The following is an 18,143-nucleotide window of genomic DNA, read 5'->3' as shown; positions in this document are numbered from 1 at the left end:
AGAATGGATGAACAAGTCATATTTGCAAAAGAGATGATTTTGATTTATTAGGTCTTGACCAGCAAGTGATTTGAAAATAGAGGTGCAGTGACAATGAATGATTGATAAATCACAGTATAATCAAATGATGTTTACAGCAGTGATGAAAAAAATTTGGGATTATGCAGAAATTCTTGACATTTGTTAACAATTCTTCATGATTCTTTCCTCGCTCAAGGTGTGCATCTTGACTGCAATATGTAGGAATGAATTATTAGGAGAAGAGAAGGCAGAATGTGACATTCTCAAAGTTTTTGCACAGTGCTGTAGTTCAATTACAAGGTGTATACTGAAGTTGTCTGTAAGATAGAACTCAGAAAAGAAATGAAATGGCCAGGGCCATTGTGCTCACCTCATGTGGAGGAAAGATGGATAAAGAGCATGGTATTGTGTCATGTAGTGTTAGGTTTGATGTAGGTCCAAGCAATTACAATTTCCCCAAAATGGCCAATTTACAGTACATTTGACCTCTGTGACCTTGAAAAGTAGGTCAAATCAAAGAAGACCCGGGTGACACATTGAATGGTTGTTAGAATTAGATGTACCTATGATATAAAATTGGTGCCAATCAGGCAAGTAATACTAGGAATAATGGCATTTTGAAGAATTTACGATTTGGCCCCCTCCCTGGAGGCCAAACGGCAAATCAGATCGCACCAAACTTCGGTACCTGAGACCACCTGACCAAGGGGTACATGTGTACTTAATTTGTGATCAATAGTCATTGCAGTTAAGAAACGTGCCATAGTTACGGCCTGACGGCCAATTTACGCCATTTGACCTCTGTGACCTTGACAAGAAGGTCAAATTAAAAACCTGTGTGACATATATTGTATGGCGGTTAGATGTACCCATGATATCAAATTGGTGGCAATCGGGCAAGAAGTTAAGGAATAATCAAATTTTTAAGGTTTTTTGATTTTGCCCCCTGGTGGTCAAGTGGTGAATCATATTGGACCAAACTTCGGTCCCTGAGATTACCTGACTAAGGGGTAAATGTGTACCAAATTTGGGATCAATAGTCATTGCAGTTTAGAAACGTGCCATCGTTACATCCTAACGGCCAATTTACACTATTTGACCTCTGTGACCTTGAAAAGGAGGGCAAATCAAAAACCCGGAGGATATATGATGCACCTTTGCTAGAAGTACCTACCATATTTTTTTCAAAATTTCCCGACTACTATTAAGGGAGATATTGCATATTTTCACTTTTAACGTTTGGCCCCCTGGTGGCCAAACCATGAAACGAATCGGATCGAAACTTGGTCTCCAAGGTGTCATTACATAAGGGTACATGTGTACCAAGTTTCAACTCAATAGCTCTAACAGTTACGAAACGTGCCCTGCTAACGGACGACGGACGACGACGACGACGACGACGACGACGACGACGACGACGACGACGACGGACGACGGACGCCACGGTATGGGATAAGCTCACCTCTGCTAAGAGGTGAGCTAAAAAGGAAAAGATGAAAAATAAAAATATTTTTGGCCGTCCTTGACCGGGGTTTGAACTCACGACCTTTGGATTGCCACAATACGAGGAAAAACCCACAAAACATGCAATTTCGGCCATATTTGAATTCCGATCTGGCTGAAACTTGGCATACAAATAGTGGCTTCTTAGATGCATTATTACACAAAATTAAAACTCTTTACATTGAACAACGACAAAACGTACCAAGAACGGTAAAGTTTTCAACTTTGACCTCTGTGAACTTGAAAGGTGGATCAAATTAAAAAACCCGTAAGATATGTGATGTATCCCTGCTAGGAGTACCTACCATGAAACTTTTATCAAAAACAAATCAGTAACTAGAAATATATAACGCAATTGGGGCAAATTGCGAATGTATGCCCCCACTCTGGTGTGTTCGGTGTGTTAATATGTTCATTGCGTGCGTTATTTAGCCTATAAATATGAAATTGTGGCTATAAGCGCACCTCAAATATAAGCGCAGTGCGATTATAAGCGCATAAATACGATAATATCTTCTCTGTGGCTGTTTATGAAATTTTGTGGAGGCTCTCAAATAACATCCACAATAATATGGCTGTTGACTGGGCTAGTTGGTCTGACAATAGACATGCACGTGAACAGCAGAGGTTGGTTTTCCCATTTACTCACTACAGAGGTGAAGCGTGGTCTATACTATTTTCGCCGTTGTCATCTCCTTGATCTTTTAAGTTTTTGCCGTTTCCAAGGCGATTGCCTGCTAGCAATTTACACAGAAGATCAGTGGGCAAGGTGTTGACCCTGTTACTGGAACAGCATCAATTATGCGATCGCCTGGAATCAGTGACAGAATTTCTGGTACTCAGGAAGTTAAAGACTAGTCACTGCCGGGTAGCTAGTGCAATCTGCTAGAATCAGTCACAGAATATCCATTGCTTACATGCTAATGAATAACAACTGTCAGGCTATTTATCCCTTCTCCTGGTGTCAGTCACAGAATATCCAATGCTCGGATATCAATGAATAGGAATTGCGTGTAGACATGCGTGGCTATTTATCTCATCTCTTATCTTATCTCATCTCAGCAAAAATCTAAGATGGCGGCTGGAGGCCATTTTGGATTCTGGAATGCGCCCAAAATCGATAGAGAAACTCCCCTACTGAAGACCATTACACCACAAAAGTTTGAAGTGTGTCAAACCTCTAGTTCTTCAGTTAACAATCGGAATACCAAAATCTAAGTTGGCTGCTGGCAGCCATATTGAATTTTGGGTCAGGCCAAAAATCGACAGGGAACCTCCCCTACACAACCTCATCACACCACATAAGTTTCAGGTCTGTCACTCACTTGGTTCTTGAGTTACAGGTCGGAATGCGAAAAACCAAGTCGGGCCTGGCAGCCATCTTGGATTTCAGATCGGGCCAAAAATGGATAGGGAACCTCCCCTACACTAGGTAATAACACCACATAAGTTTCAGGTCTGTCACTCACTCGGTTCTTAATTTACGGGGCGGAATACAAATCACCAAGTCGGGGACCTGGTGGCCATCTTTGATTTCGGGTCTGGCCCAAAATCGATAGGGAACCTCCACTACCATAGACCATTACACCACAAAAGTTTGAAGACTGTTGGACGTACCCCTGGTTCTCCAGTTAACGAGCGGAATGCCAAAATCTAAGATGGTGGCTGGCGGCCATCTTTGATTTCGGGTCGGGCCCAAAATTGATAGGGCACCTCCCCTACCATAGACTATTACGCCACAAAAGTTTGAAGACTGTTGGACCTCCGGTTCTCCAGTTAACGAGCGGAATGCGAAAATCTAAGATGGTGGCTGGCGGCCATCTTTGATTTCGGGTCAGGCCCAAAATCGATAGGGAACCTCCCCAACCATAGACCATTACGCCACAAAAGTTTAAAGACTGTTGGACCTCCGGTTCTCTAGTAAACGAGCGGAATGCAAAAATCTAAGATGGCGGCTTGCAGCCATATTGGATTTTGGAACGCGCCAAAAAACAACAGGGACCCTTTGACACACTAGGCCTACACCCCCTAAAAATTTCAAGTCAGCCAAGCAAGGGGTTCTTGAGTTATAGTCTGGAATTCAGTGCGGCGGACGCGGCGGACGACGCGGCGGCCGGAAACCACCTAAGAACATAATGCCCCCACTTTAGCGGGGGCATAATAAGCGAGAAATCACACTTTTGAGTTTTGAGTTTGGGCCCCCTGGTGGCCAAGTCAATAATCAGACCGAACCAAAATTCAGTGTAAAAGGTCAACTGACCTAGGGGGTCATTTGTTCAAAGTTTCAAGTTCATAACTGTTGCGGTTGAGAAACGTGCCATAGTTACACTCAAACGGCAAATTTACGCCATTTGACCTCTGCGACCTTAAAAAGTAGGTCAAATCCGAAAAATTGTGCAACATCTGAGGTAACCTTGCTAGGGGTCCCTGCCATAAAAATTTCATCAAAAACAATTTGCTGATAAGCAGGCTATTGCACTTCTTACTTTTTCTGTTTTGGCCCCCTGGTGGCAAAGTCAAGAATCAGATCAGGCTGAAATTCAGCACCAGAGGTTATCTGATATAGGGGGTTATATGTACCAAGTTTCAAGCTCATAGCTTTGGTGGTTGAGAAACGTGCCATAGTTACACTCAAACGGCCAATTCACGCCATTTGACCTCTGCGACCTTGAAAAGTAGATCAAATTAAAAACCCGTAAGATATATGATGTATCCTTGCTATGAGTACCTACCACAAAAGTTTTATCGAAAACAAGTCACTAATAAGCGAGATATCACACTTTTTAGATATCCACATTTGGCCCCCTGGTGGCGAAGTAGAGAATTAGATCAGACAGAAATTTAGTGTCACGGGTCATCTGACCTAGGGGGTCATGTGTACAAAGTTTTAAGTTCATAGGCCTAGTGGTTAAAAAACGTGCCACTGTTTTTGAACTAGGATACGACGGACGACGACGACGACGACGACGGACACTGCGGTATTGTATAGACTCCCCTACGGTGAGCCAAAAATGCCAATTCCCCAAAATAAATTGAAAAACAAAACACGATGACATACGTTATGTACAATAGCGAATCGGCCTACCCTAATTTCGCCAGGTTCCCAACGGCAATAAAATCTGCACTACGTCTACTACCAATAGGCCTACCATTTTTTTTCTCTTCAAGTCACTCCATCATGATCACCGCCTCGTCACGACTCATGATGATGATCAGCTTCTAATGATCAAACAAATTGTTTAATAATCATAATAGTCATGGACAAGAGGAGACAAGACCACAATTGACTTTTTAAGCCTTTTAGCAGTTAAATTGTCAATGTTTGACCGCCACGCATCAAATACTGCGTGGGGTTGTGAATCTGAAATTTTGTTATGATATTCCGGACAGTCGGGCAAGTAAATGGTGAAAAATAAACTGTTAGTTGACCACGGAAATTTTTTGATAATCGACAAATTAGACAGACATTGATATTTCCACTCTTTTCAGCCAACTGGCAGAAAAATCTTAAAACACGCCCCCTATTACCAAATTAGCAAAATTCGAAATTAATTTTTTCATTAAATAATTTCTTTATATCTTTAGACTTGCCACAACAAATATTTTTTCAATACCTCTCCAAATATGTACTCGAGAGTTAAAAACATGCACTCGTCCTAATTAATAGGCCTCGACCCTCCAACCTATGAATATTCATTAGTGGTCTTGTTTCAGCGATCCGAGAGGTGAGGGAGAATCCATTTTGATTGAGAGCTGTCGACGAGTCGATATGCGCAGCAGGAAAAAACCCTTCCACATACCGTAACTGGAGCGCACCTGATTTAAACTATAGCCTGACTACAACCCTAGGGGTATTTCCTAAATGCAAATGTAACTGCAGGCCACTCACCTGAGTTTTTATCACGAATAAACTTGACCAGCTGAGGTAGTTCAATCGAGTTGAGCCTTTGCTTGACTTTCATGACAGAACTGTATTGAAAGTTTCATATCACTCCGCGCAGCCGCATTTTACTACATAATTGAATAACTAACTAATTTTTACTTGGAATTTAATATAAAAGAATACTTTTATTACCAAAATACAAATATATTTATTTTACATGGAGAAAGTAGTCGAACTTCATAATTATTAGCATAACAACTGCCGCACTATATCATCACCATGGCTCGTCCAGTGCCGTTCCGGCCATCTACGAACCCGGCTGGGCAGGAGAAATGATCACCTTGATCTCAGCTCGAGAAGCAAGCGGCACTTAGTCACCACCCCTGGTACGTAGCTTAGAGTATCTTCTTGACCAAGTTTATTTCTATAATCCGCTGAAAACGGTCTGTCGGTCAACAAATTAGTGAAATGCCTCAACATCGGCGGGATGTACCTCGCCAACGATCTTACTGCTATTCTTTAGCATTTCGATGAAGCACACAAATATTCCTGGGACGAGAGTGGTCGCAATGAAATTTATTATGATAATTCGCTCGTCTGGGCAACTCTCCAGCTCAGGCGTGAAGCGGCTTTGGTGTCATGAACGGTGCAATGGTGTGAACGCTGCTCCGAAGGCTGCTTTTGCCCCCAACTATCGAAATAGGCATGCCACGAATTGAGACATTTTTGACATTTTCCTAGTTTGACAGGGTCTTTAGTATTGCTGTATCCTCAGGAGAACCATTATTCATGTATAGTAAAAGACTATTTATCGGATTTAGGAGGTCATATATACGTCCTAAGTTATCAATTGAGGCAAAAATTTACCTTGTACTAACTTTACATTTGTCGAAGTTTTCGCACTTCTCCTGATTTTCAATCATAAATTCACTGGAGAATCATTTTCGATACAGCAAAAACTGGGTAGTTTCCCAGATTTAGAGGGCCAATTTTACTCTGGGGTACCAATTTCATTATCGTAGGCCAAAATTTGGATTTTTGGTGAATTTTCGAAAATATTCGATTTTGGACAATATCTGGCCTTTTTCCTGTTTTACTGATTTTCATTCATGAAATGCTTGGACAAACACACAAGTAATGGCTAAATTGAGCCTTTTATCAGGTTAAGGGGGTCAAATATACCCTAATATGCCACTTTCATCATTATTCGGCAAAAACTGTATTTTTTGTGAATTTTCAAAAATCGGCACTTTTTATTACATGTATTTTAAACAATTTTCGTAACTTTTTGCCATTGTCAAAACTTGAGCTGGAGGCATTTTTGGATCCCGATAAAACATTTTCTAACCTTCTGGCACCTCTCAAATTAAATAGACTCATTGAAGCTACCCTACTGCCTCGGGAAATAAGTCTTCTGGGGCTCTGAACAGTATATCTCGGAAGATATGACACCCCAAAAATGCTTCCAGGGCCAAAAAAAGAGCATTTTGAAACCCCGATTACTCAAAAAGTATGTACCTGCTGCCACTGATCCTGTTTTTCCTGAGACTAGAGGGTAGGGATGGTGAAATAAAAGCAAAATGACTACTATATATCTCCTAATTACTGCCTTATTGACCACCAAAAACCACTTTATTTAACGTTTCGTGCCGGCCGCCGAGGGGGGGCGTACAAAAACTGAAAAATACAATTTCTCAAAAACCGCTGAAGATAATGAGCTCAAATTTTCTGTGCTCCCATTTGGTCCAAAGTCAATGTGATTTATCATGCTAATGACCAATTTCTAGCAATTTGAATTTTTGGGTGCCTATACCTATCGTTAGCGTTGTTTGCTGAAGGGGGGGGGCGGAGAGAGTCCCCATGTTCAAATTCGTCGTTGTTGGTAATTCATTACCTTTCGGGTCAATTACGTTGAAATTAGTCATTGTTTGTACGTAATTATCATTACCTGGGCCAAGAGCTATGACTGACTTATATTGTTAGCGTTGTTTGCTGAAGGGGGGGCGGAGAGAGTCACCATGTTCAAAATAGTCGTTGTTTGTAATTCATTACCTTTCGGGTCAATTACGTTGAAATTAGTCGTTGTTTGTAAGTAATTATCATTACCTGGGCCAAGAGCTATGGCTGACTTATATTGTTAGCGTTGTTTGCTGAAGGGGGGGCGGAGAGAGTCACCATGTTCAAAATAGTCGTTGTTTGTAATTCATTACCTTTCGGGTCAATTATGTTGAAATCAGTTGTTGTTTGTACGTAATTATCATTACCTGGGCCAAGAGCTATGACTGACTTATATTGTTAGCATTGTTTGCTGAAGGGGGGGCGGAGAGAGTCACCATGTTCAAAATAGTCGTTGTTTGTAATTCATTACCTTTCGGGTCAATTATGTTGAAATCAGTTGTAGTTTGTACGTAATTATCATTACCTGGGCCAAGAGCTATGACTGACTTATATTGTTAGCATTGTTTGCTGAAGGGGGGGCGGAGAGAGTCACCATGTTCAAAATAGTCGTTGTTTGTAATTCATTACCTTTCGGGTCAATTATGTTGAAATCAGTTGTTGTTTGTACGTAATTATCATTACCTGGGCCAAGAGCTATGGCTGACTTATATTGTTAGCATTGTTTGCTGAAGGGGGGGCGGAGAGTCACCATGTTCAAAATAGTCGTTGTTTGTAATTCATTACCTTTCGGGTCAATTATGTTGAAATCAGTTGTTGTTTGTCTGTAATTATCATTACCTGGGCCAAGAGCTATGACTGACTTATATTGTTAGCGTTGTTTGCTGAAGGGAATGCAGAGTCCCATTCTACCAATAAAACGTGTTTCCTACTTAAACGTTTTTTCTACTTTATGTTTTTCTCAGCCTGATAACTGTAGTTGGAACCTGACCTGGCCTTGTTGTCCTACGATAGGCCATCCAAGCCCAATCATGCAGATTAGAGATCCCGGAAGAGAAATCGTAAGATAGACACACTGCTGACCTAACTCCTTGTAATGCCGGCTGCTCAGTGGTTAAAACACAACACGCATCTCAGGATGCACCAAAAACGTAGCACTAAGGGTTGAAATGCAAATTATGATAAAGGTAAAGTACCCTGATGAGTTTTGCCAACATGATTATCATGTAGAGTACATCTGCACGGGCTGTTAAAGTTTGTATTCGCTGTTAAAGTTTGTACATCAAAAAGGACTTCACTACAGCGGTGACATCGGTGCCTGTCAACTATGGAGACCCAGTTGTATTGCCGCTTTGGACTCAGATCGTGTGATAGAGTTGGCAACTCTCTTCTCGGGGATCCAGTTTCCTCCTACAATGCTATAAAATCGCCCGATATTGATTTAAGAGCTAAAATGTCGTAGGTAACGTTCAGATCTCAACTAAACATGTTTTACCTCTGCACCTTATTTTATTCCTTTAATTACAATTGTAAGAACATAATTGTGTGATTATATAACACATAAATACATCACATAAAAAGTCACGTATAAGTCCCTCCCTGGCTTGCACATGTACTAATAAACGGCAGCTACCAGTCAGTTTCAGTTTCAGGATCAGTTGAACGCGTCTGGGAAACAAACAGACAGTGACTTCAGAGATTTGTAAGAATTTCATTTCTTAGGTAAATGTACAACACAACCCCCTCTGTGGGGGTTGTCGGGGGAGACAAGCCAGCTTCTGTCATCAATAGGCACGACAAGTTAAAAATGTCTTGGTCGCAAGGAAGACGGCCCTTGGGTGTGCACACCGTGAGGCATGTGTCGACATGTTGGTCCGTGACCGCGCAAATTTGCAGTTCGCCCCCGACGAGATGTGGCAGGTTGTACATCATCAGCGGTCTACCATTAGGTGTAACTTGATTACGACAAGGACGAATCCTGTGACAGTTCCACAAGTGTACAAGCTCGTCAAGATTGTCCTGGAAAAGAAAGAGACAAACAATGCATATAATTCTGTAATAGACTTGTTTGTCTACAGCCTACATGTAATCCACTGGCACATTCCCTGCACTGATATTTAGAGTATATAATTTCCTCTTCTATTTTTGTACTTTGTACCCATCTTTATCATGTTATGGGTGGAATAAAACATCAATTAATAGTTCATCTCATTTTTTTAGGAGTGAATGTGCTACCGATCTCACCCCTCACCCCCCAACATCAAAGAATTTCTGGACCATGGCTTACCTGAATTAACTGCATGAAGCAAAATTGGGTCAAACATTTGTCCAAGAAATCACCTGAGAAGTCGTCGATTTCTTTCATTTCTTGAAACAGATTCATCCAAAACTGGGCATTCTGTCTTCGATTCATTGACCACCAGCTTCTTTGATTATACTTGATCCATATACGACACTTCGCCTGCTGAACTCATCAACATGGTGATGCCTCATGAACCTCTGCATATCTGCGACATGTCCATTCTCGGTACCTGGATCCAGCCTTAGCTGCTTCGGGCAATCCATTCGACCCTGAACTGGTTGCATGAAGTAACTCGCGATAACGGCCGGATCACTGTTTGTACAGTAGGCTTCAAGCCACACGATGTGTCTGGAAAAAACCATCAATGCATCCATTGAATGATACATATGCCGAACGGTTTTAACTTGTCATAAGTGTCAATGTGCCAAGCAAAGTCAGGTCCTGGGTTTTGATAAAGCCGCGTTTTCAGCCTGTTCCGTCGCCTGTGCACTTTAAGTGCATGAACTTGTACCCATGAAGTTGTCCTGCCGCCTGCACCTCTTTCATTATAAACAAAGCAACGTCAAGTACATCAGACTTATTCTTGCGTCTGCATGAGCCAGACTTGGCAAGGATCCGATTCATGGTCCGGAGACTGAGTATGATGCCGTCGACATCAGCTAGTGTTTGAATAATCTCTTTGTAATTGAGCCCCAGAGAGAAATAGACACGCACCTTGTCGCCAAGTGCGTCCGCCACTTGAGAGATCTACAGTAAACCAGATAAATGATGTGAGATAATAACTCGTACGTATGTGATGTTCAGTCGTACGTATGAGATAATAACTTGTACGTATGCGATAATAAGTCGTATGTATGCGATGTTAAGTCGTACGTATGAGATGATAACTCGTACGTATGCGATGTTAAGTCGTAGGCCTACATATGAGAAAGTAAGTCGTAAGTATGAGATAATAACTTGTACGTTTGCGATGTTAAGTTGTACGTATTAGAAAGTAAATTGTACGTATGAGAAAATAAGTCGTACGTATGCGATGTTAAGTCACACGTGTGAGAAAATATCTTGTACGCATGCGATAATAAAACTCGTACGTACGAGTTATGTTGTTTGGTTTTTTTATGTGGCACTAATACGCTTCCGTACCAATGGAATGACCCTATTGAGAAATTTGATGTAATTTTTGTTTTTATTTAATCGTTATCGATCACCTCCTCACATATTGCTGCCACACTGCAAAAAGTTGTGGCTCAGTCTGAGCCATTAATGGCTCAGACTGAGCCATATGAGATGAAAAATTCAATTCGAGCCATAAATGAGCCATTGTAAAAGTGTATAGCCAGTTATGAGCCAATAAAATGTCTGTGAGCCAGTACAATGGCTCATTTTTGACAGTGAGCTATTTTACTGGCTCAGGATTGGCTCATGAAAAATGGCTCAAACCTGGACTGGCTCATTGCACTGTTAGTGAACACTTTGAGCCAAAAACCAGGGCGAATAATGCCAGTTTAGTTGAGCCAGTTGAGTTGAGCCAGCTTGAAAAATATAAGCCGATCAGAATTCTACCTAGTTTAACGTTAATTTAACCCTTTCGGGTCGGCTTTTGCACTTCTGCCGAGTCACATGTGATCTGATGCTAATGTGGTCCAATACAACATCCGTATTTCAAAAAAAAACAGTGATCGAGGAATGGTGGTTTCATTCATTCGGTCTCTCAAAAAGTGTAGTCTTAACGCAAATCGATATTGGGGCATGTGCACCAATGTGGGTTTGGTAATTGTGCCACTTTCTGTTACAGGAGAAGAGTGTTTTGGCGGTGGCACTTGTCAAAATCATATTTTCTCGCTTTATCAGTGTTAATTCACTTAATTTTTGGCACTATTCGGGCTATGGAGCCTGACCGGTTTACTGATACATGTAACAATGACTAGTTGGAGCGATGACGTGGTTCAGAAAAAAACTGTTTTTACACCTCCACAAGCAAAACTGCGCCAACAGGTATTGGAGAGTTCCACATGACATCTACAGAAACAATGCTACAGAAATGCGACCAGATTGTGCTGACTGTCTAAACATCAGTGTGCAATGTTTGAGAGCTGTGTGAATGCGGTTCGATTGGATCAGATCTGAATAAAGTTTTTTTCCCGTCTGCTGTCTGAACGGCCCTCTATAAGTTAAACCTTGAAAAACCGAGTTTCCTGGATTCTAACGTAACATTTTGCAAACCTCGCCCTCGAAAAAGTGAGATTTATTTTGAGTTGATTTCAGTTCTGGACGAGTCTTTTTATTCGGAATCGTTTCCAAATTAAGACTCTCCGAGAGTCTTAATTCGGACTCCGAGTCCGAATTAAGAAACCTTGAGAGAGTCCGAATTCGGACTCCTTCACATAAAAACACAAATCGGGTAGTGAAAACGATTGATCGGGGGGGGGGGGGGGGGGGTTTCTCAAGCTATTGATAGATGGCAGCGCATATCAACTTCAAAATGGGGGGGTAGCTTTTCAATCCCTGGGGTAATTTTGGAGATATGAATTTTTTGGATTTTTTTGTAGTGCATCTTTGCTGTACATTTATTTCTGCCTGTGTTGAAAATGAAGGAGTCTTAATTCAGAACGTTTTCGAATTCGGACTCTTTTAGGGAGTCTTAATTCGGATTCGGGAGTCATAATTCAGAAACGTTTCCAAATAAAGACTCGTCCAGAACTGATTTAGGGAATTCAGATCATGGAGGAATTTCAGACTGAGAGAGATTTGATGAAGTATCCATTTCTAACCATTTTTTCCGAAGTCAATAATAAACAGGTAAATCAGTCTCTCATTAGGTTGATATTAACTTTATTGAAGAATTTGAAAATAACCGGTATTACATAACCATGATTACGGGCATGGATTGAAGTACAAAAATACTTATACCGCTAAGTCTGTTAACTATGAAGGCCATGTGAGCAAAGCAATCATAGATGAGAGTGACAGGTACAATTCCCTGAAAAGAGTGTTTTGGATAATATTCAGGGAAATGCCACTATACCTAAATTCATTTACTAAAACGACCAACCATTCTGTTGGCCAGGACAGAGTTTCATGATTTTTTTCCAGAACTTGGGCATTCAGGAATCATGAAATACAATGGATGGCAAGACTTCCAATACTCTGATCATTATGGTTATTTATAACCTAGAGTTTTCTGCAAATAAGCTTGTTAAATCATATTTAATGGGGATATGAAGTTGTCCTTCCATGGTGTATGCCGACATTGGAAATGGAACAGGAAGCAAACTCAGTTTAACAGTATCTAAGCCCATTGGGAGGTCGGGCTGTGAAATTCTGTATGCATTCAGTGTCAAATGGCTCGAGTCTTAGAAAGTAGCTGTCACCATTAAACCAGATACCTTTAACTTTGCCAAAAGCAGGCATTTCTTCATCTGAGCCTGATACAACAAAGCAACCAGGTTTTATATATTTCCATTACATTTCAGCCATTTCAAGCCATACACTATGCCAGCAGCTGGAGTATCTGGATAGAATCGTCTAATTTCACCATTGGCATGTTCCTGATTTTCCAAAGTTTTACTTGGTCCGGTAAGAACGTCATTCTGAAATATTGGGTGGTTACCTGTTTTATTGATATCAATTAATTCACGACATTGTGCATACTGATGTCTTTTAGGTAGGTATTTTGGCAGATTTTGTAGTTTGCTATTTTAGCTTAAGGAATTGAACCCGAGGCGGAGGACCTTGGTTGAGTTACCAAGACACTCGAGGGTGGAGCTAAAATACAGTCCAAACCCGAGCCTACGAAATTTTAGCTCCACCCGAGAGTGTCTTGGTAACTCAACCAAGGTCCGAAGCTGAAGGTTCAATTTCTATTCTAAAATACCTCAAACTTAAAAAGATAGGCCACGAAAATAACTTGAATATGTGCGAATTTGGCAAATTCCATCCATCGCCGGCCCGGAGCGCCGGTAGCGCCGTTGTTTACATTATGTTACGGCAACGTTACAGAAAATGAGACATGTACATTTTGTACAGCGCGCATAGGAAATCCGCATCGGCTCGCTCAAGTGATGCTAAAATCCGCGCAAATGGGCTATTTGGAGCGTTTTTCTCGGCAAATATGTGTAGTGCTCATTAAAAAACTTAGGGTGGTTGATGCTTCCTTGGCTGATTTGTGTTTGAAGCAGTGTTTTGAGAGCCTCAAACTTCTGAAGTGAGCTGAAATTCCATTGACGTGACGTGTGCATGGTTTCCACATTTTAGTGCAACCCGAGGGAACTTTGGTAGAGCATCTTGGTTGCGTGTCCAAAACACTCCACTCTCAGAACGAGGCTTTGCATTTTCCATTTAAAAGTTGACTTTACGGTACCAAGGTATTTTAGAATTATCTTTTAAAATACTTGTGTTTCGCCTCAAAACGCATACACCAGTACCTCACAACTGGCCCCATTCTCAAAATAGTCTGTGGAAAATTAACCATATAGTGTTGCTTTGGGATTATATTCTTGTCTTGGAAACTGAGTTTGAATGACCTAAGGTAGAAGTATATTAGCTGCTTTAAGTGGTTGGCCAGTTGCCTGCTTACAACAGGAGAAAAAAGAATGGCTGCAGGTCAACCAAATCTCCTACATAGAATGGTAACAGTCTACCTAATAGCCATGTCTGAGAAGATGACTGGTGCAAACCGGAATCTCCCTCCGCCAGGTGCCTTGGTTTTATTAAACTTGGCTTTTCCACTACATCCAGGTAAGAATGGGGAAAATGCGAAATTCTGTCATTTAGGTCAGGTATTTGGATCACACCCTCCTGTATAAATGACTGTAACAACAGTTTTAAGGTATACTTAAGACTGCCTTCGAGAATCACATGCATCACATCTTGGGGCACACACTCAAAAATATCAATATGTTCCACTGTAGTAATCGCGGCCTTTCTGTTCACTCCATATGACACTGAGTAGTGATTACGTAAATCTGTATTATCTGTATTCAAACTAGCACAGTGGTTATTAAAATGAGAATCCATGTTTCTGGACACAAAATCTTCTGCAAGAAAATGGTCTTGCATTTGCTCAAAGTGGCCATGCACTGACGACATTTTCTAAAGGCAAATCCAACTCCTTCCTTCATCCCAGTGATTTCATGGGCTGCAGGAGTGTCTGCACACAGCAGCCAGTGTCCCCTTAACATCCAGCTGTTCCCCCGTTATATTTCAAGACCACACCAAAACCGTTTGTGCCAAGTATTGAGATCTCCGTGAAAATGGGTTGAAGGATGGAATCTATTCCATATCTGGTAATGTCTTCAGAAGTAGCTACAGCTAAAAGATTTATAGAAGAGAAAAGAGTATTTACCAGATTAAGAACTAGTAAATTGACAAGTAAAGGTCTATATTTCTTATTCACAATCTTTACATGAGCCTTTTACTTAAAAAAAGGTTACACAATGGCAATGAAACAAACAGTACAACATCATCCAACTATGGGCAGTGAATCATTGGTTCTGCTCTCTTCCCAAATGTATGAATCATACTTGCTGTCATTGCACTATTGAATTGGGCATCTCGATTAAGCGGCATCAGTTTTAAAAAAGGAAGAATAATCAGGCTATTTACAGACGCAACACACCATACTAGACAAAAGTTAACAAGACCTTTGGTCCATAATCCATTTAATATTTTCCAGATCAATATGGAATTCAACATGATGTTTCCCGCAAAACCAAATGATGCTTTCTTAAGAAAGATGGGCACCAACTACACGCCGAAAATAATCGCTTATGCTCAAGCAGTAGCAAAGAAGCCGATGGCAGATCTGCTTGCCACTTATAAAGATGGTGATCGTAAGTAAATTATCATGATGTCCAAATAAGTCTTAATACTAAAATCTACCGCCGAACTGCTAAATGAAATTTTCAATCAGTTTTAGAGTTGCAAAAACTGTCGTTCCTCCAGACATCATAATTCTCAAGGGTGGAAAACAGTTTTTGAAAAATTTTCTTTTATTAGCAAAATTGCCTCAGAGCAAGGAACATATTCGAGAAAAAAAAACTCAATTGTTTCAGAAAACACTGTTCTTCACAAAAATTTACCTTTCAGTCTGTTTTAGTTATGGAAGATAATTTGCACCCAAAACAGGAATGGTATCAAAGTAAATCGTCAGTCAGCTAAGTTCACGAAATTCCTATTTCAGAAAGCTTGTGTGCCTTGCTTTTACTGGTGCAAGTATTTCCACCCAACAAGTCACAGAACAAGCGAAAGACTATGAAGGGCGAGGTGGTTTCGAACGAAACATGCAGCAGAGCAGATGCGGATATAGCTATCTCATCCAGTTCTTCCCAGTAAGTGCCTACCCCCGGTAAATGCTTTTCATTCCGAAAATCAATTACAAGGTTTTGAATATAATTAATAGTATGTACCCATACCTGTAGGAGTACTATTAGTATTAATAATTAATAGAACGTGTCAATCATGCCGAACTTGAGTTCTGGTGCACCAAAGTTCAAACAAAAGCTTTGCTAACAACTCAAAACAAACAAAACAAAACAATACAATGCACAAAGTTTTAAATACAAATATTTTTTGTACCTATAAAAGGCATAGATTTGGTTCATATGGAACACGAATTTGCCCCCAACTCATGTAATCTTTGAAATGCAATTTTATGGCCAACTCACTCAGGTTTTCGCTTAAAGATTTGATTTTGCTATGAATGTGACTGACCAACTCCAAATGGTGTGATGATGTGAACTAACTATACAAACCTTGTTCTTACCATTCTTTCCTCGGGGTTGATTGTCAATGTTTAGCGATAGAGAAAAAATGACGTAAAACTGATGCAGAGAGTATCACTTAGGTTCCTGTCTTCAGTTACATTAAACCTGTGCTGTCGAAGAAGTCCATTCTGATTTCAAACTACAAAAAGATACAAAAACGGAAAATTTAAGTAATGATGTAATGTAAGCGGAGTAGGCTACAAAAAGTATGCCTATACAAAACATCACAGGCCTCCACCTATCAGGAGTGACTGAAATGCCAGGGGGCCATGATGTGCTAACCTGCCGTCAGTGTCACGTCACTGAAACGAGTAGAGTACAAGATTCAAGAATGAAGAAGGCGTGGATAAGGCCAAAGCTATTAAGCCATAATAATTTCATTCATTCATGGATCAATTCGGCTGAGCGGGAGAAATAAGCCTATTTTACACAAATTTGAATTTTTTTGAATGACCCTGTCCATTATTTCAAGATATCAGTAGTTGAAAGCCGAGAGAATTAATCAGCATGGGTACCATCTGATCTCACTAAAAGAGGGCAGCACAACATTGACATGACCTATGTGTGCGGGGACACGTGCTCTCGGTGCTCTTTGAGAAGCCTGTATTCAAACAGCGATTGTACAACAATGGGGAAATTTATAGGATGCCAGACATGATATTTAATTTCTATACATACTAATCTTTTCTTAATCCTATAGTACTTACCAGTCTGCCCATTTCATTAGGTTTATGCAAGTATCAATTCGTGTCTTGTACCCCCCCCCCCCCTCCTCAAGGGTACGACACCTTATCACCCTATAACGACATCTTAAGGCTCAAGCATCACCCTTTTTTCACCAATGCCACTTTTTCTTTCGTCAAGACATCACCATCAACAATATATCAGTTATCACCGTCATATAGAGTAACCGAACTAATTTTACTGGGTAAGGCTGTATGTTCGACAAGACATCGACACATTAGCATCCTTATTCTTTCCAGCTTCGCCAAATTTTCACTACAGGAAAAATAAATACTACTCAAGCATCGGCAAAGATTAGTGGTGATAGCTTAACTACCCTTGAGGAGGGGGGGGGGGGTACAAGAAACGAATTGATACTTGCATTAAAACCAAGTGTTTTCCCCCGACTGCACCGATCGTCCGAATTCAGGTAATCAGATGGTGTCAAAAGTAGCGAATGCGCACGCACCAGTCACTGACAAGTCACGTCATGGCGCGGGTAAATTCAAATCTCCTTACAATACAAGGGGAAAGTTGGGAAAGCCCAAATCAAAGGGCAGGCGGTATTTGCACCACGCCACCACGGGCACCACGCGACCACCACGCTAGCACGCGAACAGGCGGAGCGATCATAATGACGATATCAAAACAGACCATCAGACCACAGACACTTGAGAGTTGTGGTTACACCTACCAATTATAGATGGCATGTTGGTATACTGCGTTGTTGCCTGACGGGATTTACGAGTATTTATTACAATTGCATTCGCAAAAAGCAGGGCTATTATTAAGCCGCTATACATCCGTGTCCAACCGTTTGTCATGAGAGATCTTATCACACCATTAAAAAAAACGGGGGGGTTACCAAATGCAAACGATGGGTCCAATCGTCAGTCAGGTACTGACGGATACAGCCCAGCCTTTCATACTCAGCATGATTATAACCAAAGTCATTACGCAACATATTGCGTTCAAATGAGTTCCATTACAGAGGGCACCTGTTTTGGTTTGAAACCTTTACTTTCTCATCAAACTGACTTATTTTGTAGAT

The 18,143-nt window shown here is 40.9% G+C and overlaps 1 protein-coding gene across 1 annotated transcript in view; it reads right to left on the bottom strand.

Annotated features, from left to right (window-relative positions):
• LOC135503452 (uncharacterized) overlaps positions 1 to 16,376 on the bottom strand; it is a 188,558-nt gene extending 172,182 nt beyond the window's left edge. The window contains exon 1 of the mRNA XM_064797027.1: positions 16,358 to 16,376. The gene's annotated coding sequence lies outside the window, so the exon portion shown is untranslated. The remainder of the gene's footprint in view (positions 1 to 16,357) is intronic.
• Positions 16,377 to 18,143: the final 1,767 nt, after the last annotated feature.

The sequence above is a fragment of the Lineus longissimus genome, chromosome 19 (genome assembly GCF_910592395.1).
Source record: "Lineus longissimus chromosome 19, tnLinLong1.2, whole genome shotgun sequence".
NCBI classification, from domain to species: domain Eukaryota; kingdom Metazoa; phylum Nemertea; class Pilidiophora; order Heteronemertea; family Lineidae; genus Lineus; species Lineus longissimus.
The sequence above is the reverse complement of the archived record's forward strand: the minus strand, read 5'-3'. Positions and strand labels throughout refer to the sequence as shown.